The sequence below is a fragment of the Corvus moneduloides genome, chromosome 14 (assembly GCF_009650955.1).
Source record: "Corvus moneduloides isolate bCorMon1 chromosome 14, bCorMon1.pri, whole genome shotgun sequence".
In the NCBI taxonomy this organism is placed as follows: Eukaryota; Metazoa; Chordata; class Aves; order Passeriformes; family Corvidae; genus Corvus; species Corvus moneduloides.
In genome coordinates, this window is record NC_045489.1 from 3,482,704 (window position 1) to 3,504,654 (window position 21,951).

Genomic DNA, 21,951 nt, shown 5'->3' on the forward strand with positions numbered 1-21,951 from the left:
TAATAGTTTGTCTTTAAATTACCAAGATGGAAATATAATTTCAAAAATAATTCTAAAAGGTATTTACATGAATTTGTGGTTTGGAATTTTCTTAAATATTGTCTCTCTAAAATTCGGTCTTAGAAAAATGTGTGGAATGTTAAGATTATAAAATTCTTTCCTGAACCACTCAACACCCAATGCTAGAGCCTGAAAAAGGCAGAAATGAGTAATAAAATGGTTTGTATTGAGTAGTAAAACTGAGTAGTATAATGGTTTTTACTCCTGAAAACATTGAAGAACTAATTCATGCTGGTCTTGTGTATAAGTGTCTGAAACCCAGTTTATTCAAACAGTTCCCATCTATTTATATTTCTGTGTAAAATGAGAGCAAAATAAAGCACTTTGTTGCATTCTGGTCTTCCCACAGACGTTTGTGCAACAGCTTTTTAGCTTCTGCTGCCTTTCTACAAAAAGAAATGTCAAAGTTGTGTCTGTAGACAAATGAAGCACACAATTATACAAGATATCTAAAAGCTGATTCTATGCTTATCCAGAAATCACTTTTGGAATTGGTTAGCCAGTGCCAAGAAAGGCACACAGTGTGAAATTCGATACAATTTTATATTAAGGTTTCGGTTTTAAGATTTAGCGTATTAAATTTAAATTTTCATTCGTAACATAGATTTTCAAATCACCAAAAAAGCTTGTAAGAATATCCAGGGGACTTATACAACTGTGAGGTCTTTCAGACCTCAGCTAGGATTTTAGATGCTCAATATCACTAAAAAAACTTCTGGATTTTTGGGGAAGCTATAGATTCTGTTTGATTAAATTTTGGGTGGGGAAAATGAAAATCAGATTATAAAAAAGCTGTTCTAAATGTTTCTCTTCAGAGCATTGATTAAAAATCTGGGCCAAGCCCTAAATCTTTCAGAGCCCAGTTACATTTTATGTTGTCTTTGGCAGCAAAATTTAGTTTAGGAAGTTTTCACTTCCTTATACCTTTGCCTGCTTCAGTGGCTGCTCCCTGACCTATCATTATTTTATTAAACTTTTTTTTTTTCAAACAAGACTCCATCCAAGTGAGGGATATTACACATATCTATCTCATGTTCTAGAGACACTACCCCTTATAAAAATAGCTGAGTACTGCAAGAGAAAGGTAGAAGATAAGAATGATCCAATACAGCTGGCAACTACCTGTAAACCAATTGTGAATTCCTGTATTTGTATCAAACAAAATAAAATACAAAGACCAGTTGGATTTGATTTACATTTTTGCCCTAATATTGATAAATTGAGAAGCATGGGGGTTGGTTTGTTTTGTTCACAAGTACTTCCCAATTTCTAAGCTTGCAGCAAAGTAAAGTGTCATCTCTTCTGTTTCTTCAGGCATTAAACCTTCTGTCTCCCATCACCAAGCCCATAATCCAGGGGCATCTCAGCAAACTCCTGCAAGCATCTGAGTTCAGAATTTTATGGGTAAATATTCCCGTAAATGTGTGGGTAAATTTTATGGGTAAATATTACCATGAAAGCTGATTGTGGCTGATTTCTGGGAATTAACTCTGTGCTACTCCTGATTTACCAGGGGTAGGAGTGAGTGTAGACAGACTTTACTCCTGATTGCAGCGAGTGTTGACAGACTGGGAAGCAGCAGGTCAGAGCTTTTAGGCAGTGAAGATAATACAAACAGGGAAATTCTGTGTCCTAATGGCAGAAAATGCTGGAATCAAGGCCAATTAAATGGGAAATTACAAACTCCAAGGGTTGGTGATGCCCCGTGCTTGGTGAAACAGCAACCCCAAAGAGGAGGGGGGTGTGAGAAGCTGCAGCAGGCACTGGGTGAGTGCACACAGTGAGGAAAGGGCCTGGCTTCGGGCTGGGAGAGAACCACATCAAGCTGTGTGAAACTATTTCAGAGGAGAGGAAATTGTGTAGTAGGTGTAAAGAGCAGTTTATTTTAGCAACAGAGAAGGTGAGAAAATTCATTTAGTGAATCCCAAAAAGAATATTGTGCTGTCAAACAGGAAGAGCTGATAAACACTTCATACTTAGAGACTTTTTTAATTTATAAAAATGTCTGTATGCAGTGCCCCAGGCACGCTTACAATCCTCTTCTTTAGCACATATAAAAATATAAGTTGACCCAGTGTCACCATCTTCCAATCTGCTGGAAATGGGAGAAGAGATCAGCACTTCAGGCTTGGGGACTGCAGCATTTCTGTTTCCATGGGCTTTTCTGGTAGAAATCCATGGATAATGCCACTTTCTGGCACTCTGTACTGCCCTGATGTGTAGCCTCCCTTCCTGTAAAACTTCAGGTGAACCAGCAGCAGTTTTAAGAATGCCCTCAAATTGTCTTTTTTCATAGGATTGGAATTACTGAACACTGAAGAGAATTCCAGAAAAATAGTCATGGGAGAGTGTAAACTCCTCGTTTTTTATTCTCAACACAAGTTGTGGGCAAAAAACAACAATAACCATAGCTCAACTGGGGTGTCATAAATATTCTGGCAAAGCAGTTGGGAAGGATACACACTCCAGTTTAGGGAGATTTTAATGAAAAATGATATACCAAGAGCAATTCCTCTTCTGTAATGAGGGAACTCTCAATTTCCATTGATCTCAGCTATGGATGTATCACACAAAAATCTTGTAAGTAATGAGATTTAAAGCATTAAGCTTAAGTTGACATTTTGTCTCTTAAATTTAGCTGTAACCTGTCACCCTATTTATACACTTCTCAAAGCACTGGGCAACTTTGCATGGGGCTATTCCCAGTAGGAGATCACATAAAATTCCATCTTCCACACACTCTGTCTTACTCAAATCACAAAAAAATGCAGTGTTTAAAAATAATTTTGGCCATATTTTCTCCTCAAGCATCCTGCAGTTGCTTTTGGTTGCGGCTAAATTCACCCAAGCTGTGGCAGCTCTCTCTCATTTTGTGGAGTGATTCTTTTATGCCTGCCAGCTTTCTTCCAAGCCCTGCTTTCTACAAGATATATTAAAATATGTAATTAAATAAAAAACCCTTTTCCTAAGGTGCTGTGTGATGGCCATAAAAAAAAAAAATAGAAAGCAGAGAGCAAAAGGTTCTTGTCTCACTAGTAAATATTGCAAATATTTCTATCTTGATGCTTCTATTTAGTTTTTAATGGTTTATTGAAAGAGGTGATAGTGAAACTGCTCTCACTAATCAAGAGTTAGAAGGTGTGGAGTGACTAATCAGAGAAAAAGAACAGCTGGAAGCAAATCCCTTCCCACTGCTGGAAATATGGGAAAATGCTGGAAAAGACTCAAATACACTGTATACTAAAGAAACCTGGACAAACTGGAAAATGAGCTTTGCACCCATGATTGTGGCAATCACAAAGGATCTATTTGTATAATACCAAACTGATTTCCTAAAGATAGTGGGGGGAAGGAACCCCCTGAGAAAGAGTGAAAATGAGAAAGCTTAGGACAGAGTGAGAAAAGGAATTATCAAATGTATGCACATGAGAATAACAGAGAATGAAGCAGCAGCAAGGAGATTTGGTGCAGACTCTTAACTGGTGACTTGTGAGCATTCCTGAGGGAATTCTGTAGATAAAAAGTAATGTCAGAGATCTATGGAAACTGAAGGAAAAAAACCCAGTCAGATTTATTAAATTTGTAGTAAACACGGCCATTACACTAAAACTTTAAAGAATGCAAGAAAATATGGGGCATTTCTGTGTAAAATACATAATTTCTGGCACCTTGGACAAGAGTGATGAGGGGTTTATTTGGAGAGAGCAGCTCTGTTCTTGAACATCAGTGAAGATGGAGGAATTCAGTGCAGAATTAACAACCTCAGACTGAATAAGACAAATTGCAATTTTAGCATTTTATTTTGGAAATCCATTAACCTCAGGGATGTTAATGTACTGAAATCTAAACATAAGAACAAAGTTCAAAGGTGTTAGAAACACTGAACTCTGTCAGCAGGTCCTGTTGGTGTTGTAGTAAAATATGAATTTGCCTAAAACACTTCCAGACAGTTCACCCTTGTGACAGGGAAGCCAAAGAATGAAGTTCAGTGTTTTCAAACATATTCCTGCTGGTTCCATTGCTAACACTCTTTTAACCCACTGATGGCACTCATTTATACCCAACCTAACCAGGAGCCTCTGAAACAGAATATTGCAGAAATAGAGTATTACAGAACACATTATTTGCCATTTTTGTACATCAAGGATTCTGCCAACCACAGAGAAAAATAATGCAAAATAAGGATTAAAACATTAACAAGGATACAAATGAGCACAGTTTCAGAATTCCATTTTAAACCAGAAACTGATCACGTGTTGTCTTCTAATACTGGATAAATATTGGATTTTTTAGTGCCCTGTCTCTTGTGTGTTGTAGATTTCAGAGGCAGGATGAGAAGTTACTCCCTTTATTCCCTTCCTCCCTGTTCATACAGAGTAGGAATTTCAATTCTCATTAAATTGAAGCCAAAGAAAACTCTAATTTGCTTATGTGAGTGTAGGACCTGAGGTTTTATGTGTGTGCTCTTCCTCTGCCTCTGACCATGGAATAAAATGTGTGCTGAAGTCCAGAGATTTAATCTCTGTCATGTCAGATGCCAACCTTAGCTGGCTCTCTGATATGCACAGAGCCAGGATCTGCCTATAATAGCACCCAGGAGCTGGGGAATTAATCTAACCTGATGAAGTGTGTCTCCTCAGTGCATAAATCAGCTGGAATAATGGCACTGATATGGAAGGAGGATGTGGAGAAAAAGAAGTTTGAAATGAGCCACAGCTGAGAAACCTGCTAATGAATTGGGCTTTAATATTGGGTAACTGTGGGAGTCAGTTCTGACTATTTGATTTCCTCACGTTTCTGTAATATACATTTTTTATTTTAAAATAGTTACCATACACTGAAGTATAAGATTGTGTTCATCCTTGTTTTCCTTGTGTGTAATGTGCATATTTTTATACATCTTTCTGATATTTCAGTCTTTTGAATCCTACCCATCCTGACTTGCCACTTTGGTATAGTTTGACCTTGTCATAGAAGAACTGGAAGAATTCAAACTATGAGTAAGAAAAGAAAGGTTAAACTCTTGGGAAATCAAAGAAGTGCAAATTATGTAGCAAATCATTCTCAGTAATTTACACAAACCTGGTTAATCCAGAACCATAATATTCTTCCTATAGGATGGTTAGAAAATTTAGTCCATTTGTGTGGACTTTATGAAAAAGAGAGATTGCAGAAACCACCAGTCAGTTTTCTATTATGTTTTGATGCTTTAAATGGTTAATGCCTTCCAGCAAATTTACTGTACTACCAAGGCTGGATAATTTGGATAATTTTGTAATTCAGGCAATCATTAGGTGTTTATTAGTAAAAAGTCATTATTGCTAAGTATTACTTTAAGAATAAATGACTACATCAGATATGTGGTAATTTAATAAGTGTAAAAATTGAGACTACTCTATTCCCCACAGACAAAAATTGGTATTTTCTCTGTGGCTCACAACAAGTTTAATGGATACAGACAGAAGACAGTGTGCAATAAAGTATGAAGCAAGAAATTAACTGCAATTATTAAACAATAACATTTCTCCTCGGTTATTACAGTTTCAAGCTTTCAAATGGCATGGCATGCTGAATTTATATTATAACAGTTAAAGGTGCAAGGTTCTCCAAAACTCACCCTAAATCTGGGGTGTCAAACACATGTATTCACGATTTTCATAAGATTTAAATAGGAGATATTTGCTTCTTTATGTAGTGAGTGACAAAGCAGAATTAAGAGCCACGGTCCTGGGTTCTCTCTCAGCTTCAACAGGTAAAAGCTTCTCCTCATGGTCTGAGGATCTGCAAGCAATAAACAGCTGAAAATAAGAGTTCAATGGGATCTATCAAGTGAAAAATAAGGTTATGGTTTCGAAACAATGTGAATTTATCAAGATGGAGCAGTTTGCCAGGGCAGTAAAGAAAGGGAAGCTGTGGTAGGCTGGCCTTGGGCTGCTTCCAGTCTTCCTCCTCAACAGGATGGGGAGAAAAGGAAAAATCAGAAGATCGTGGGCTGAGGCAAAGACAGGGAGATTATTCACCAATTGCCAGCACAGGCAGAATAGACCCCATGGGCTGCAGGGAAATACCTGCTCCTCTGCGCTCTCTACACGGGCTGCAGGGGAAACTCTGCTCCAAAAACCAGGAAATAAGTTTAAAATTCTTCTATTACAATATCTCCTAGACCAGCATCTGTCATGCTGAAATGACTTGGAGAAGTTAAGTCTGTAAAGAGGCATAAAGTGTAAAACAGTTTCAAACCGACCAAAACTTTTCCGTAGTTAACAAAATCATTGTGCCTTTTCCATCCCAGCTCGGATGTTCCCCATCTGAAATAGTCAAGCTGCTGGCAGGCTTTCCTGTACAACATTAACAGAAACTAAGCTGACAATCAGGAGCAATAATTTACAGTGAGTGTAAGAGGAACAAGTGGGCAAATATGACACCATAATATCTGTTTGAAAGGCAAGATGAAAGGGGAAGTGTTGGATCCACTGGAACTTCCCCCATCTCTGCAGCCTTTGTAGTAGAGATTTCCCCAAGTATAAAGAGAAGCACAAGAAGTTGGAGGTTATCACGCTTCATCACTTCTTCTTTAATCTCCATATAAAGATGATTAATTTCAAGCTCTTTCAACTATAGAGCGTTCACCATGCAGGGGAGTAGAAAATCAAGACCATCTCGAGAAGCAGTTTCTCATATATTGCAGAACTTCGCTCTTTCTTTCCTTTCCCCCATAGGTTTGCAGCAAAATCAGCCAAATGACATTAGCTATGCTTTAAATTTCAATTTCCACACTTCTTTCGTTCTGTATCTCGCTCCTTTTTTCATCTCCCCACCTAACTTCCTCAGATTTCGAGTGTAACGAATCTCAAACTCTGTGCATAAAGGAAAATAGAAAAAAGAGGAAACTGTCAGGAACCTATGAATTTGTGCTTGGCAGGTTCAGAAAGTTTTCTGGGGTTTGATGATATCCAGCCATTTGTACAGTTATTAGTGCTTTTGGTACCCTGTACAATCTTTCTGGCTGTCCATCAGTAGTTACTGACCCTGGATGATTCAGCAGCAGCAAAGGAAAACCACAAACCCTGAAAAGTGATAACAAGTACAGGTTCTGCTTTCTCAAAAGGATTTGTAAAATTGTTGCTGCCACCAGGGTTCAAAGTGCTTTCACTCCACAGGGCTGGAATGAGATGATACCATTTGTATTTCTGTTTAATTTTAGCCCAAACTGTTGGCATAAATCTCATGGACCTTGTTTAGTGTCTTTAGGCTGAGACAGGCTTATTTTTGATTAATTGCTTGGAATGACCTTGAAACTTTAGTCTGTTCTAAGTGGCTGCCTGGGAAAGATGAGGTTTAGTGTCTCCGTGCCACACAAAAATACTGCTTATTTGTAAAAAAAGGATTGGAAAATTTTCTGGACACAAAGGATTTCCTCTTCCTGGACAACTTCTCCAAGATGTTATATTTGGAAGTCAGAAATTAAATTCTTTTATACCTATATTCATTTATTTTAACATGAAGTGCCTTTTTATCTTCATCTTAAAATAGAAAGACCCAACCTCCAAAAAATTTGGCTTCTCAATTTCACTAGAATGTTTTTCTATAGTGATTGAAAAAAGCATAGCCTGTAGTCTGGGTAATCAAATATTATATTTTTCTACCATGTGGGTTTTGTATGCATTCTTGAAGTCTATCAGTGAATATTAGCCAAAAATCTTCTTACAATTACATCATTTCAAATACTGGTTCAATTTAATGCCAGATCTTTTGTAGATTAACGTGGGGTTATTTGTGTTTTGCAACAATTGATATTAAATACTAATGAAAAAAGCATAAAATTATTTAAGATATTTAGAAAAGTTTAGTGGCAACGTTTATGGAGGATTGCACCTTTGTAAGGAATTAAAATAGCAGAAAGACTGTTTTTACTGTAAATAATCTGGTCTGATATGTAGTTTATATGGAATTGTGATGCCATTTGTGTACAGTAAGTTCCATTGGAAATGAGTTTACTTACACCAACCATTATCTGTGAGATATCAAATTATCTTTATAAGATTTAGGGAGAACAAGTGTTTTTTTTTTCTTCTTGGGTCACCTGAATGAACTGGTTTTACACATTGTATTTTGTTGTCCCAAAGATCTGTGTGGTTACTTTTGCAAATTTAGGGAGCACAATATAAATTTACAATCTTTCTTTGGACCAGAGGAACATCATAAAAATGATCTCCCTTTGTTTCATTACAACACCTGCTTGCAATAAGATGGGATCTTACCTATTTCTTTAATAAAATGCCATGGTAGAGCTGTGCTCTTAATTTTCCTGCTAAATAATGGGACACATTTAATGCCTTTCCACTCCATCTCCCAGCACTCATTAGTGTCATTTATAAGTTATTTGTCTGCCAGTTTTTGGTTTTTTACCAAAAAATAGTGTTAAATGCATATTCTGATGTAAAAAGAAATGCATAATTAATAGTCCCTCCTGTTTCAGAAATTAATAACAGAAGAAATGTCGAGTGTTTCCCTGAAAGCCAATCCACTGAGAAGTAACCAAAAACCAGTATTTCAGTGCTTCTTATTGTCGGGGAAAAAAGAGGTGCCTTGACACAGCAGTTTTAATAGATTAAACAATAACAATTAGAGAATGGTTTCATAAAGCTTCTTGTTCACCTGACAGGTTGAACAAATGAGGTATTTTTTAGTTATGATAGATTTGCATGTGCTCTGTCTGTCGGAGAGCAGATATGGACTGAATTCCTTATTGTGGAAATGTAGGAGAGGCGAATATTGGAGCTGTTAGTACGAATTCTTAAACCTGTAGTGGTTAGCGGGTAACAGGGGCAGTTCAAACCACGGAATATTTTCCTACTAAATACTTTTTATATTGAAGTAACTTATTTAACATCGGAAAAGTCTTTTGGAAGTGTTTTCAGTACTAAATATGAGTTGGGAGTGAGTGGTTAAAACTTTATGGGTAGAATGTTAATATCAAAAAAAAGTTTATAAACTGCCAGTAGAGAATAAATGATTAGAAGATCCTAATGTAAAAATATAAATCAATTTAGTTAGCACACTTGGACTGTCATGTTAAATGACGGGGGAAATTGTCAAATGGAATTCTGTTAAAGAAAATATTTAATTCCCTTTAGTATCTGCTTTCGGCATCAAGATTTGCTTAAGAATGAAAACTGCCTCTAGTGGCACTTTAACCAAGTGTTGTGATTGCCTGTTTGTGTGTATTTTATTAGAGCAGGAGGAAATTTGAAGTATTTATTCCTTCAGAAAGCATGAAGTGTAGAATTTCCCAAGAAATGGCTTTGACTTGCTCCCAGCTGCTGTCATGTCCAGAGGGGAAATGAACAGGAGCTTTGTCTGTTTGGGAGCCAGTGTTTGCTCAAAACACCAAAAATATTCCTCTGCCATCTCAGTGAAGGGCAGAAACTGTTCCCAGAGCAGGTGGAACCACTGGATCACAGCACAAATATGGGACACAAACCCCTTGGAAGCTGGTGAGAACCTGCCCATGGATAAAACCCACAAGTCCGAGAGCACCTGAGCTTGTGTTGGCTGTGAAGGGGCTAAAGAAAGTTCAAAGTAATCATTCAAAAATGGATTAAATGTGTTGTCACCACTTAATCCCAGTACATGTGACCCCGTTGTAGCCTTGCAAAAAGTGATAAAACCAACACTGTGAACACCCTTCTGAAACCACAAATTCTGTTCTGCTGTGGCCCTGTGACATTTCAGCTCTGCTTAGGATAAAAATGTTGAGTAATAAAAGCTTTCAACCCCATAATCTTTGCTGTGGAGGGAAGGAGGAAGAAAGTTAAGGGGGTTTCCCTGGTTTATCTAAATCAAGTGGATGGCAATCCTGGGATTAATTAATTAATTAATTAATTAATGACAGCAGTTAACAGGGAAGGAGAAAGGGAAGGAATAGCTATGTCCTTCTGGATTAGCATAAATGGGAATCTTTAGCTCATCAGTGACCTTATTAGTGTAATCAGAGAATCATTAAATTTGGAAAAGGCCTCTAAGACCATTGAGTCCAGCCTTTAACCCAGCACCTCTGTGGCTGTTGGGGGGCACAGAACAGACCTGGCTGGCAGGTCCTGGCTGCTGAACCCCCGTTTGTCCCACGTCAGTGAGGGACAGGCCCAGTCAGGACAGCAGCCCCTGTGTCCCCCTTGCCCAGCACATTCAGCCAGCAACGCTGCCCTTGCCGTGGGGAATGTGACTGACAGGACACCTGGGACACCCAACCAGGTGATGCCATTCCTGACGGAAAGGCTGGTGATGGATGTCTAAGGAGTGTCAAGTTTTAGGCTGTTCACTTCCTTGCTGTGGTTCAAACACGAGAGAAAAGCTGCAGCCTTTGCACCAACAGCACTGTTACAAAATTCAATTTCCTGTAAGGGCTCTGAGGGCTCTGTTACACAATATAATTTCTATGATTTATTCTGTGTAAAACATAGATTTGTATTTTACAGAAGCCAGAGATCTTTTGTATGAATATGTTGGGTTTTGTTTTGTTTTGTTTTTAACCCAAACAATGCACAGGAAAAGAGTTAAAAAAGCAAGAGAGGAAACCACACAAAAGAGCGAGCAGAGAGAAATAAGGAAGAGCAATAAATGATGGAATTGCCAGAGGGTGATTGGCCTTTAAGAATTAATGACTTTTTCTTCATCTCTGGTCATTCAGCCTTCTTCCAAAGGTGAGAAAAAATAATCCTTCGTGACATGCTAAATCAGTGCTGGTGGGAGGAAAATGGGAACCTTATCTCCTTTCTTTCTTTTTCCTTTTCTTCTTTTTTTTTTTAACAGGAAATTTGAATTTTGCAGACAGAAGACAAAGTGGTGTTTAAAAGAGTACAAAGCAAAAATGCAGCGTTGGAAGGCAGACTCCCAGAGTGAAATTTGACAAGTCGAGCCATAAATCTCAGACCCAGAGCAATGTGACCTGCCCATCATCTTCCTTTGCCTGCCTCTCCCCAAGAGGATGTGACAGAGGTCTTGAAAGATATCTGCACAAACCAAAACTGAAAGGAAAAGAGATTGGAACTTTGCAAACCAAGCAACTTTTCCAACAACCTCTATAGGTCTCAATGCACAAGGTTCCCTGAGACAAAGGAGAGGCTTTGGATCTATTTTTGACTTTTTGTTATCTTATACAAGGATATTCAGAAGGGGCCAAAGAGGTTTTAGCAGCACAGGGACAAATGTGGGGTGAGAAGGAAGAAATAAATATGCAAGTTCTCAATTTTCTGGAAAATACAAGTATTTGTATCATCCTTAGGGCTGGACTAGAATGAACTCGGTGGAACTTCATTTATGTGATCTAAGGGCTATTTCTGACATTTTCTGTGGCTCCCATGGAGTTTTTGCACCTGCATTTTTGGTTTGCAGCTTCCATCCACGGTGCTAAACCAACCCACCAGGCCAGGTTCAGCTGGCTGGAACCAACTGCCTGCTCTGTGCTGACCTGCACCAAGAGGAAGTCTCAAAAAAACCTCATGTGAACAATTGGGTGGATTAGCACAGGCCAGAGGTTGATCCCAAAGAGCAGTTTGAATATGATCATGCATAGAGGAGTGTTAGGGAGAAAGACTTTTCTGAACAGGCCATGCCACTTGACCTCAAGGCTGGGCAGCTTTTCCTGGCACTGGATAATTTACAGGAACAGACATCACAGAGGGGATCTTCTCCTGAACACACTGAAAGCTCATTAATTATACTCAGCATAACTAATATTGAACAACAAAGTGGGCAATGATGTTATTCCAAAACAGGAAAGATGATTTCACATCTCTTTAGTTCAAAGAAATATCTATAATTTTTTTTAAAATGTGGGAGTTGAGATAGTGATGTAGATTAAGCAATAAATTCCTGATCTTGGTCTCCTGAATTAATGCTGGGAACGTCAGTGATGCAACCTGGTGTAAAACTGACAAATGTTAGATTAGAATCAGGCTATGAATTCTTATAATTATCACTTGTCTACTTACTGAAAGTAAGATAACTGCAACTAATTAGGGGTATGAAAGAAAAGAAAGATAAATGTGTACAAACATCACAGCAGAGATTAAAATTCTATTTATATGCTGTTATTTTTAGGGTAGAATTTCTGTAGAAAACATTGATAAAGCTTTTTATTGTAACCAGCAGATCTGCCCTGATTATGTATCTAAAAAGATACAGTAAATAAAGGCAATCAGAAAACAAAATGCCACAGCCCTGGAGACACAAATTGATAGAGTAACAGAGTGCAGAAGCATTTGTGTGTTATTAGAATCTACCCCTCAGCTTTGTGCTCTCAGACTGTTAATTTAGTGAAGCACTAAGGTTTGAAAGAGGATATGATGTGGAGTTGCTTAAGAAATTGATTTAGATGCTTTAATATCTATCGTGATCTAGTAACACGTATGCCTAATGAAACAAATTGTTTATGTGACTTCATCCCATTAAGAAATACAGTTTTGAGGTGGCTTTGTTTTTTTTCTTTAATACCAAGTGATCTTTTTAATGGGAGAAATAAACTCACAAACACAACACAATCTTTTCACCTTAAAGCAATAAAAACAGAGATGCTGAAAACACTTGAGGAGTGATTTTTCTCTCATGCAAATGAGAAGCACATATCTGAAATCGGCCCTGGATGCATTAAATAATCCTTGCAATATTTATATATGCATTAATAATACAGAGTCTAATATTGATATGTGAGGAAGTAACACCATTGATGCCAATTAAATAAATCATACTAAAATTAGAGTAAGATGAATAAGAAATGAGCCCCCAACTTACTAATTATGCAATATACAAAAGCTACAAACAAATCTAGACCCATGGAAACATTAATTAGATGGCTCTATATAGCGCACAAAGGCTAAAATATGAGAATTATCCTGTATCTGACGCTTCAGAGTTTAGGGTCCACTCCAACACTGGAACTATGATGCCTTCTGAAAGAACAAAGAAATAATTAATAAATTATTCAATTTGACTAGTAAGGACTATAATCTGAAAGGCAGAAGTGATAACAGAACTGCAAAAATATAAAAATGTAGATTGGGATTAGACAAAGAACTGGTTAAAATCAGTGATCTAAGAACAGCATTGACTGCATTGCACCTGCAAACAAAGCCAGAAATAAGCAAACTAAATATTACAGTCACAATCTTGGAAGCCTCTAGATAATTTTCCCTCCACCTCTGTGGAAGAGAGGTCTCTCTGGAATTTGGCCCCTTCTTTAAACATTCTTATTCTACTGTAAGTGTCTTACCCTGGAAAATCATTGTGAAGCTTTCTTAGTTTTAAAACCTAAACAGGGCACTGAGCTGTAAAGTCTTAGGTAAATAAGTTACAAATTGCCACAGTGCAGGGTGATTTTCACTGCTGCTCCAAGAGCCCCAGTGACAGTGCAGGACTAAAAGGAACGAGTTTTTATCAGCACTTGGTTTTAGGCAGAAAATTCAGCTACAAGGGAAGTGATACCCTGCATTATGTAACACAGTCTGTCAGCTGTCTGTCCTCTCTGACCGTTCAATTCTTCACCAATGGTACCATTTCCCACAATATTTTTAATGCTCTGCACTGCATACCTGACTTAAGCACGAGGAATGAAGCTTTGGTTCCACTGGGGCTGAGTTCAGTGAGTGAGGACTTTGCCTCACTCATGTCAGTCATGTAAATAGTCCAGAAATTAGCCTGGAATAATTTATCCAAGTATCATATCAGAGTCAGCTATTTATTTTCTGCTGGCCCTGGATTATTTGATTTCCAGCCAAGTAGAAGTGCCCAGCTGTAACACATTTTCAGAATGAGGCACTTAATGAACACGTTTAGTGTTAATGTAATTATTTATGTGTTATCTCCCAGTGTTTTATTGCAGATGATAGGAAAATAGCACTGTATATTGTTGAAAGGGGGTAACTGGGACATGATTTTATGTTTCTAGAAAACAGTATTAAATTCAGCAAGTGGGAGTTACTGGTTCAGAAAAATGAACTCTATATGAAGTACAGAAAAACCAGAGGGAAAAAAGATGACAATTAAAGCTTCAAAGAGACATCAAGTACAGTTTGGTGTCAGATATACAGAATTATACACAGCAAAATAGCAACAAATAAAAGCAAAAAGCAATAAAAAGAAAACTCTGCAAGTCTGCTTGTTGATTTATTTCACATTTAGAATATATACATCAACTCGCCCAAGATACTGCAAAATAAAACATTAAGAACATCTGAATGTAAAATGAGAATAATCAACATCTTTAATTTCAAAGTGCTATTTTATGTGTAAACAAAAGCATATGAATATAACTATACAAAGAGGATAATTCAGTTCTAGATGAAAATGCCTCAATTTTGTAGGATGAGGATTTGTCCTGCTGCAGTACCATTCTGAGGGCCTAAGAAATGAGCAGCCAAATCCTCTTTGCTTTACTCAGGTGAGCAGACCTCTTTAAAAACCAAACATAATAAGTCCAAAATACCTTTTAGAAGCCACCAAAAGCATAAGCTATGTTTGAACACATAAGCAGCTGCCTGTTAGCTTTCCATTAGACTACAGTCAAAATAATTTCTGCACTGACACGCTTTGTTCCAGTTGTTAAAACAACTTCTAAAAATGAAATAAATCTACTCTTAGGGTCATTTTGCTGAGTGTTTTATCCAGCAGCTCAGCCTGGAGGTGTGAACAGTCCCTGCATGCTGTGGGTCTGACTGTGTCAGCCTGGGTTCAGCAGCTCTGGCCCAGGTTCTGTGGCCTGTTAGCCACATTTCCAGCTCAGGGTGGGCAGGAACATCCATCATTTACCTGCAGTGTGCTCTGATTGTATCCTGAATAATCCATTGCATTATTTATGGTGGGCACAACTCATCTGGCACCTTCTTTTGAACCTTACAAAAAAGCAAACTGAAGAAGGATGGGGTGTGGGAAATGGAAAAGATGAAAAGTGAGCTAGAAGGGCTGTGTATCACAGGGATAACAAAACTGAAAATAGATTTGGCTTTGGGGACATAGATCAGAGAATATCGAAAGCCACCAGAGGAAGTGATGGAGAGAGAATACTTGGGTTTCTAGAAGACTAATTTCAGTGCGATTTAGGGAGGGGATAATATTTGCTGACATCATGTGGTCGCTTTCATCTTGCAATTGTTTCAATTGAGATGTTACAGTGATGTTCTAAATTAAAAGATTTTTTTTTTTTTGTGAAGCAAGAGGAAATTCAATCAATATAGATTAATTTAGAGCAGCTGCTACTCACTAAGTAGAAACATTTTCATCTCTGAAGAATTTTAAATCCAGCTTTTATAACATAACCTGCAGTACATTTGAATATATTCCCCAGGTGTCTGCAGTGCTGTAATTCTGCTAAGCTCAATGAAATTTATCTCGTTCAAGACAATGTGCTGTAGATCTTCACTTGTTCATTTCTCAGAAGCTCCTTTTTTCCTATTGAAACATAGGCCATGTAAAACCATTAAGCCTTGGGGTGGGAGTAAGGGAGATGGAATGTGGAGAATGCTGCAGATGGATCAGGAGAGGGGCTCCTGTCCTTGGGAGTCACCAGGAGCACTCAGCATCCTTCACCTGCATCTGGCCCAGGTCACCCAAAGGCCCCCCCCCCAGTACACTTCCCAGAGATGTGAAATTTGAAATAATGCACCTTAGCTAAGGTGTGGGTATTGCTCACCAGCCAGTAAATTTTGCCAGACTGCTTTGATGTAGTTGGAAGCCCCCAACTTTGAAAGATGCCTCCAGCTGAGTTATACAAGGCATTTGGGCATCTTGTTTCCATTCAAAACATATTTTATACAGCTCCCCGAGTGCCTCTGTGCAAATGTGTCCAAGTGCACAGCTCCCATTTGATTCAGTGGCACCTGGGTGATTTCCAAAGCCAACCAAGCATCTTAGAATCCCTGAGACAGTATTTCAAACTCTGCTGCAGTCAAACCCAGAAAGAGGTAAACCTGAATGTAGTTTAATGTACGACAATGCTGGGCTTTCTCTGTAAATCCAAGGAGGATTTAAATAGCCCCGAGGCTAGAAATTATATCAGTGATGGTGGCTTAATTGCCACTGGAACAGACTAATTATGGAGATCTTAGGTCCATCCTGACAACAGTGGTTTGTCTCTCTGTCCCTCTGTATTTCATTTCCTGTCCATGATGGGTTTCTCCTGTGGCAGCACTTGTGCCAGGAGTGGCTTTTATCAGGATGGGTTTTTTTGGCTGTCAAGCAAAGTAATTTCTAAAAATATGGACTGTGATTAATTTCAATATAGGTATAAATGGGAAGCATAATGATAAAGAGTTGTAAATCAGGAGTAAGCTGGTTTTCATCTGAGAATTGATGCATCAGAAGAACTGTTCTGAGCAGCATCAGGATCCTACGATTTCACTGTGTACATGGAATTGTTGGTGCTGATGATCTCCAAGAGCCAAGGGGAGCAAAGGTGCGGCCTGATATTCCCTGTGTGCCCTCAGTCACACATCAAACAATGACAGTAGAAATGACAGCATCACTTTCAGAGGATGTTGAGAACTTACCACGTAACTTTTTTCTCCCTGTGTGGCTCTGTTCATGCTCCATTATTCTCTTTTGAACCTCATAACTCCAACTTCAGTTAAAGCAATAAATCTTTACTTTTCCTACTTGCTCATCTGCTCCAGACTTGTGCTTCTCCAGTACTGTCAGCTTTGGTACTGTTATGAAATGAGAGCACAATAAATTAAACCTTTATATTTTACCTATCCAGATGGGTATTCTGAAGATAGACAGAATTTGAATAACCTTTGAGACTTGAAAAATGAAGAACAAAAAGTCAAATTATTCAGACAAGGGTATTTGCTTGCCTTATACATACCCCAGTTGAGAATGTAAATTTTGGCTTACCTTTTAGGAGGTGCTGAGCTGACTGAATTCTTTAATAGAAGTACTTGATATAACCTGCAGATAAGGGTATTGCACTTATCTCAAACTGCAAATCTTAACTCAGAAGTTAATCTTGGTCACATGTAGTGTACCAAAATGATGGATCTCACTCTTGCAGCATCTTTCATTTTACAGCTGAAAATTTGCTTCTCCTGTAGGAAAAAAAAAATCAGATTTTAAGAATTAAAATTGCTATGCCAGGTTTTTGTGACACATGTAGAATTTCCTGCACAGAGAAGCCATGTGCTGGTGTTGAGGTGCTTATGTAAAGCTATCACAGATCATTGTCAGTGGTGGGTGCTGTAGGTAAAAAGCAATTTGTTTATTACACAGAATTTTCAAGATGTATGAAGGTGAACAATTTAATTATTTAGCAAATTAAGGATAATTGAGCTTAAAAGGAGGTCAGAGTTCCTGCACCCCACCCCTTATTACCTTGGATGTTTGTGGTTGCACAGGGGGACTCATTGCATTATGTTTGCTATGAGAAAGTTTAATGTAATACAGCCAAAGGCCATAAAATCTTTGTGTCCTTCAGAAATTTTATCCAATTATTTCTCTTTCAAGACATTTTTTAATGTCTTGTTTAATGTTAAGCTAAACTTCACAATTAAAAATGTAACAAAACTGGTATTGCAGCCTATTTACCCACTGCTATTTATGAAATAATCCAAAGACTCTTGCTATTAGAGCCATGTCTGACTTCCAAAGGCTGCACACAGAGCAGGAAGTTTTCAGTTGTCAAATAAGCACCTCCAGCTTGCCTTTAATCACTGGGCTATATTTATAAAAATTCTTTCTATATGCATGTTCTAAATATTTATTATTTTCATTAAAGTCTCATCGGCTGAGAAATACTTTCAGCCATCCAAGCTCCCTAGAAAATGCTGAGTATTCCACATTGACAGGGACAAGATGCCTGTGAAATCTGGTAGCTCAGCAGAAGTCCACTTGATATCTTACTAAACACCCACATTTTTTCTGTAGTGGCAATTTGAATATCAAAACAACCCTTCAAAGTAGATTAAGAAACAATTCAACTTCATAGTATTAATAGGCATGAAATTGGATAATTTGGATTTAATTACATTGCTAAGTTTTCTTTCACAGTTTATAATTCAAAAAACACCTGTTTAGATTAAAATTCAGTCCTTTTTTTAGTTCAAACTGTTACTCAGATCTTCTCTTTTTTCATTTTTTTAAATTGCAAAGGAAAACCACAGATGTAGTTGGTTGGGATGTTTAGGGAGAGTTTAAAGATATAGAAAATGGCTTGGACAAAACCAATTTATTGCAGCTGTGGAAATATAAGATCCACTTTACCACAAATGCAATCTGTGGGAGGATATTGGCTAGCAGTAGATTGGCATGAAATTCCCAGCTGAAGCAGATAGGGAAAAGTAATTTTATGTATCTTCCTTATATTTATGTGTAATGTTTTGACCATTTCAGACTTAGCTCTACACATGAGTTATTATAAAATAAAGAAGAAGCTGCACAAGTACGTGCTCACTCAGAAGAAAGTAATTTATGCCATGAAGATGGGGAAATGTCCCAGCTCCTTTTCTTGTGGTAATATATCTGCTAAAACCTGGTGATTTAACTGTATTTCAGTGTTATGAACCTACAGGCACTCAGGAATACACTAAATACAATCCCTAATTTCCTATTATGCTCAGACATTGGGATTATTCCAGTTCTAGTTCCAGCAGAACCTAAGGAGAGCTGAAGGGGAGTCAAAGCCCATCACGACCCCAGGAAAGAGAACTTGGTGGAATTATTCAAGCAGATGGACAAAATTTAGAGGGAAAAATAATGACAACATGAACTTTCAATAGAGCTGGATAGAAAATAAGAAGACAAGGGAAGTTTGTTAAAGCCTAAGTAGTGTCTGTACAAGGAACACCCTTGGCCAGTGTAACCACACTGAAAACTGGAGGGATCGGGGCGTGAACTGGGGGCGAGGAATGAGAGTTTCAGAAGATCTGAGCCCTGCCTTGCTCACTCTGGTCATGAGCAGGCTGGGCCGGCGCCCTGGGCCAGGAGAAGAGGCTGCAGCCATTCAGGAGGCAATCAGGCACCATCCTGGGGGAGCACGAGCATTATGAGCCAATTCTCTTTAGGCTCAATGGCCTTTTCTCATATTCAGGATGTTTTATTCACACTGTTGTTTTTTCCCCCAGAGCACATTCCATTGCTTTGCTCTGGCATACAAAAGGTATTAAACATGAGATAAAATTATACAGCCTTTTTTTGTTGTTTTAGAAAGGCTTTATTATATTAATTTTACTTTGTGTATGTTTTTTATTAACTTATCTGTTCGGATAAATGATTTGGAAATTGCAATTCTTGATAGAATTAAATTAAGGCAAGAAATATACAGAGAATAAATTTGTCAGCCCTTTGGGATGTGATACCGTGTTCTGGGTCTGTTTGTTCCTTGTCAGAAGGGATCCAGATTATTTCTCTCATAAGAAATTTTACCACGAGATCTGATGCTTGAAAACACAAACTCTAAAACTAAATATTTCAGTTTAGAGTGGGAAGCTCACTGCAGCTTCTGAGATATCTACTTACAGCAATTCAGAGATGGCTGGCAAGGCATTTTATTTTACTTTATTTATTTTATTTGTAGGATATTAATCTGTTTCATTTAGGTATATTGTCAGAGAAATGAAAAGCCTTCAACCATCTGAATTCATTCTTGGAGCTAGACAATTGTAGATTAAAAAAAAGAAAAAAAAAACAGAAAAGAGAAAGAAGACCTGTCTAAAGTGTTCTCTTTTCTTTTTTCTAATGATATTTCTCCACATCTGCTCCAACAATTAAGTTAACTAGGGAGGCTAGATGGCTTAGGGAAGTTTTTTGAGAAATCTCTTTTATTATTGACTTTATTCAAAGCAGCTCCATGCAGGTTTTCTTTTAATTTTGCTGGGTCACCTATTTGCCAGTGTAATATTATTTTTATGCTTTTAAATTTGGAATAATTATGTTAATTTCAAGAATTATTAGATTGCAGTTCCTGGGAGCTCCAGACTCTCACAATCTCTGTGATTGCACTTGTTTTACAACAGCACAACAACATTCCCCTCACCTGAGTGGCTCCAACCCAACCACAAACACCTGCTCAATCCCATAAAAAGCCCTCATGGAGGGGGGAACAGGGAGGAAGGTACATCCTACAGCTTTAGCACAAGTAAGTTTTAAGTGATCCTTTTTCAGGTTTTTTTTTTTTTTTTTTAATATATATATCTCTAGACAATGAGCTCTTATTGCCATTTAAAATTAATGAAAGTCTACCTTTCTGTAGAAACTCTGATTTATAAGAAGATGGGCATTTCCTCAGCTTTTAAGACTTTGATTTCATTAAACTGTGGTTTTTTTTCTAAGGACTTCGAGTCTGAGTGAGTGTTCTCTGCTAGAGCTGACTAAGCAGGACCAGAACCCTGCTGTGTTTATCCTATAATGTCACTGCTCAGGATAGACTAAATCCTACAGGAAAACAGAAAGTTAATATTTGGATTTGGTTTTTTGTCTTTTAAAGCTGACAATTTCCAGCTGGGTGCACTTGTAAGTTAGGGGGTAGGTTTTCCTTTGTGTGTTTTTCTGGATTAACAACTTTTAGGAAAAACTCACTAATTGGGACCATGAGGAATAAAGAAGTAGGTGAAGAAAGATAAATTAGAGGGGAAAAGGAATTGGGGTTCAAAATGGAATGAGCTTCTTTGTACTTATTGCTTTAGAAAATCTGTTTTAAAAGTTCTTGGCATTTGTTTGGAGAAAGATATTTTGAAGCTATGTGAGTTTTACACAAAGGATTTATACAGTAAATTTCAATTTTATTTTTGTTTCTAGAAGAATGAGTTAATATCTTACTTAGCTTCATGTTCTTAATGACATACTTCAGAAGTGGTCTGTGGCACTGATTTTGCTATATTTTATTTTACTGTAGACTATGACATTTTTGGTTTGTTAGACATGTATATTTATATATATATCAGCCCCTCTAGAGAGTCCTGCTGCTCCTATGAGATACACCAGCCCTTCTCATTGCTTAACTGGGAAGTAAAGCTCTGAGTATCAGTGTGAAGTGTCTGATGAAATTAGAAACATCTGCTCCTGCAGCTCATGGCTCCTCCCTGGAGGGGAGAAAGGGAGCGGGATCAGTGAAAGAACAAAGGAAATGAAGAGCAGCTTTTGGAGGGAACAGGGAGATCTCTGGAGCCTCCTGCTTTTGTTCCTTTTGTCCTCCAGCCAGAACTCTTCCCTTCCAGAGAAGAACAGGGAAGGGAAAAGGATGATAAATGGTCCCCCAGCACAGGCAGCCCTTGAAAAGGACTTTGCTCCTTATGGGGGAATCTGTGGGGCACAGCCCTAAACCCACGTAAAAAGGTGTGAACAACAAGGTCTGCCAGCCTGAAGATGTTGATGTTCACATCACATAAAATATTCTTTCATGAAGGTTTGCTTCTCATCTTTTCCTTTAGATTTTAGTTCCCACTTCCTTTAGCATGGAATTCTGACTGCACAGGAAATGTCCTGATGGATTGATGAGGATTCCTCTTACTAAATCAAATATTGTTTTGAAAACATTCACTCTTTAAAATGAGGCTTAACAATGTGGCCCTGTTCCCTCACACTGACTAACAAACACTGCTTAGTAAAAGGGGGTTAACAAATGAATTTGATTAATAAGAAGCTGCAATTCCATGAACACTATAATTCCTTTAAAAAGGTAGTTTATATTAAATGTAGAGTGCAGTTATTCATCCATTATCCTGGAGATGGGACAAAATCATCAAGCCCACTTTTGCAACTGTCTTCTAAAACAAAGTATTTGATTTTTTTCAGGATTTCTCATTACTGCAGTGTGACAAAATAGTTCAAATCAAACCCATCAAAAGACTACAGAAAGCAAATATTTGTACAAGGTGTTCCCCCCTATTTAGCTTAAGTTCAAATACT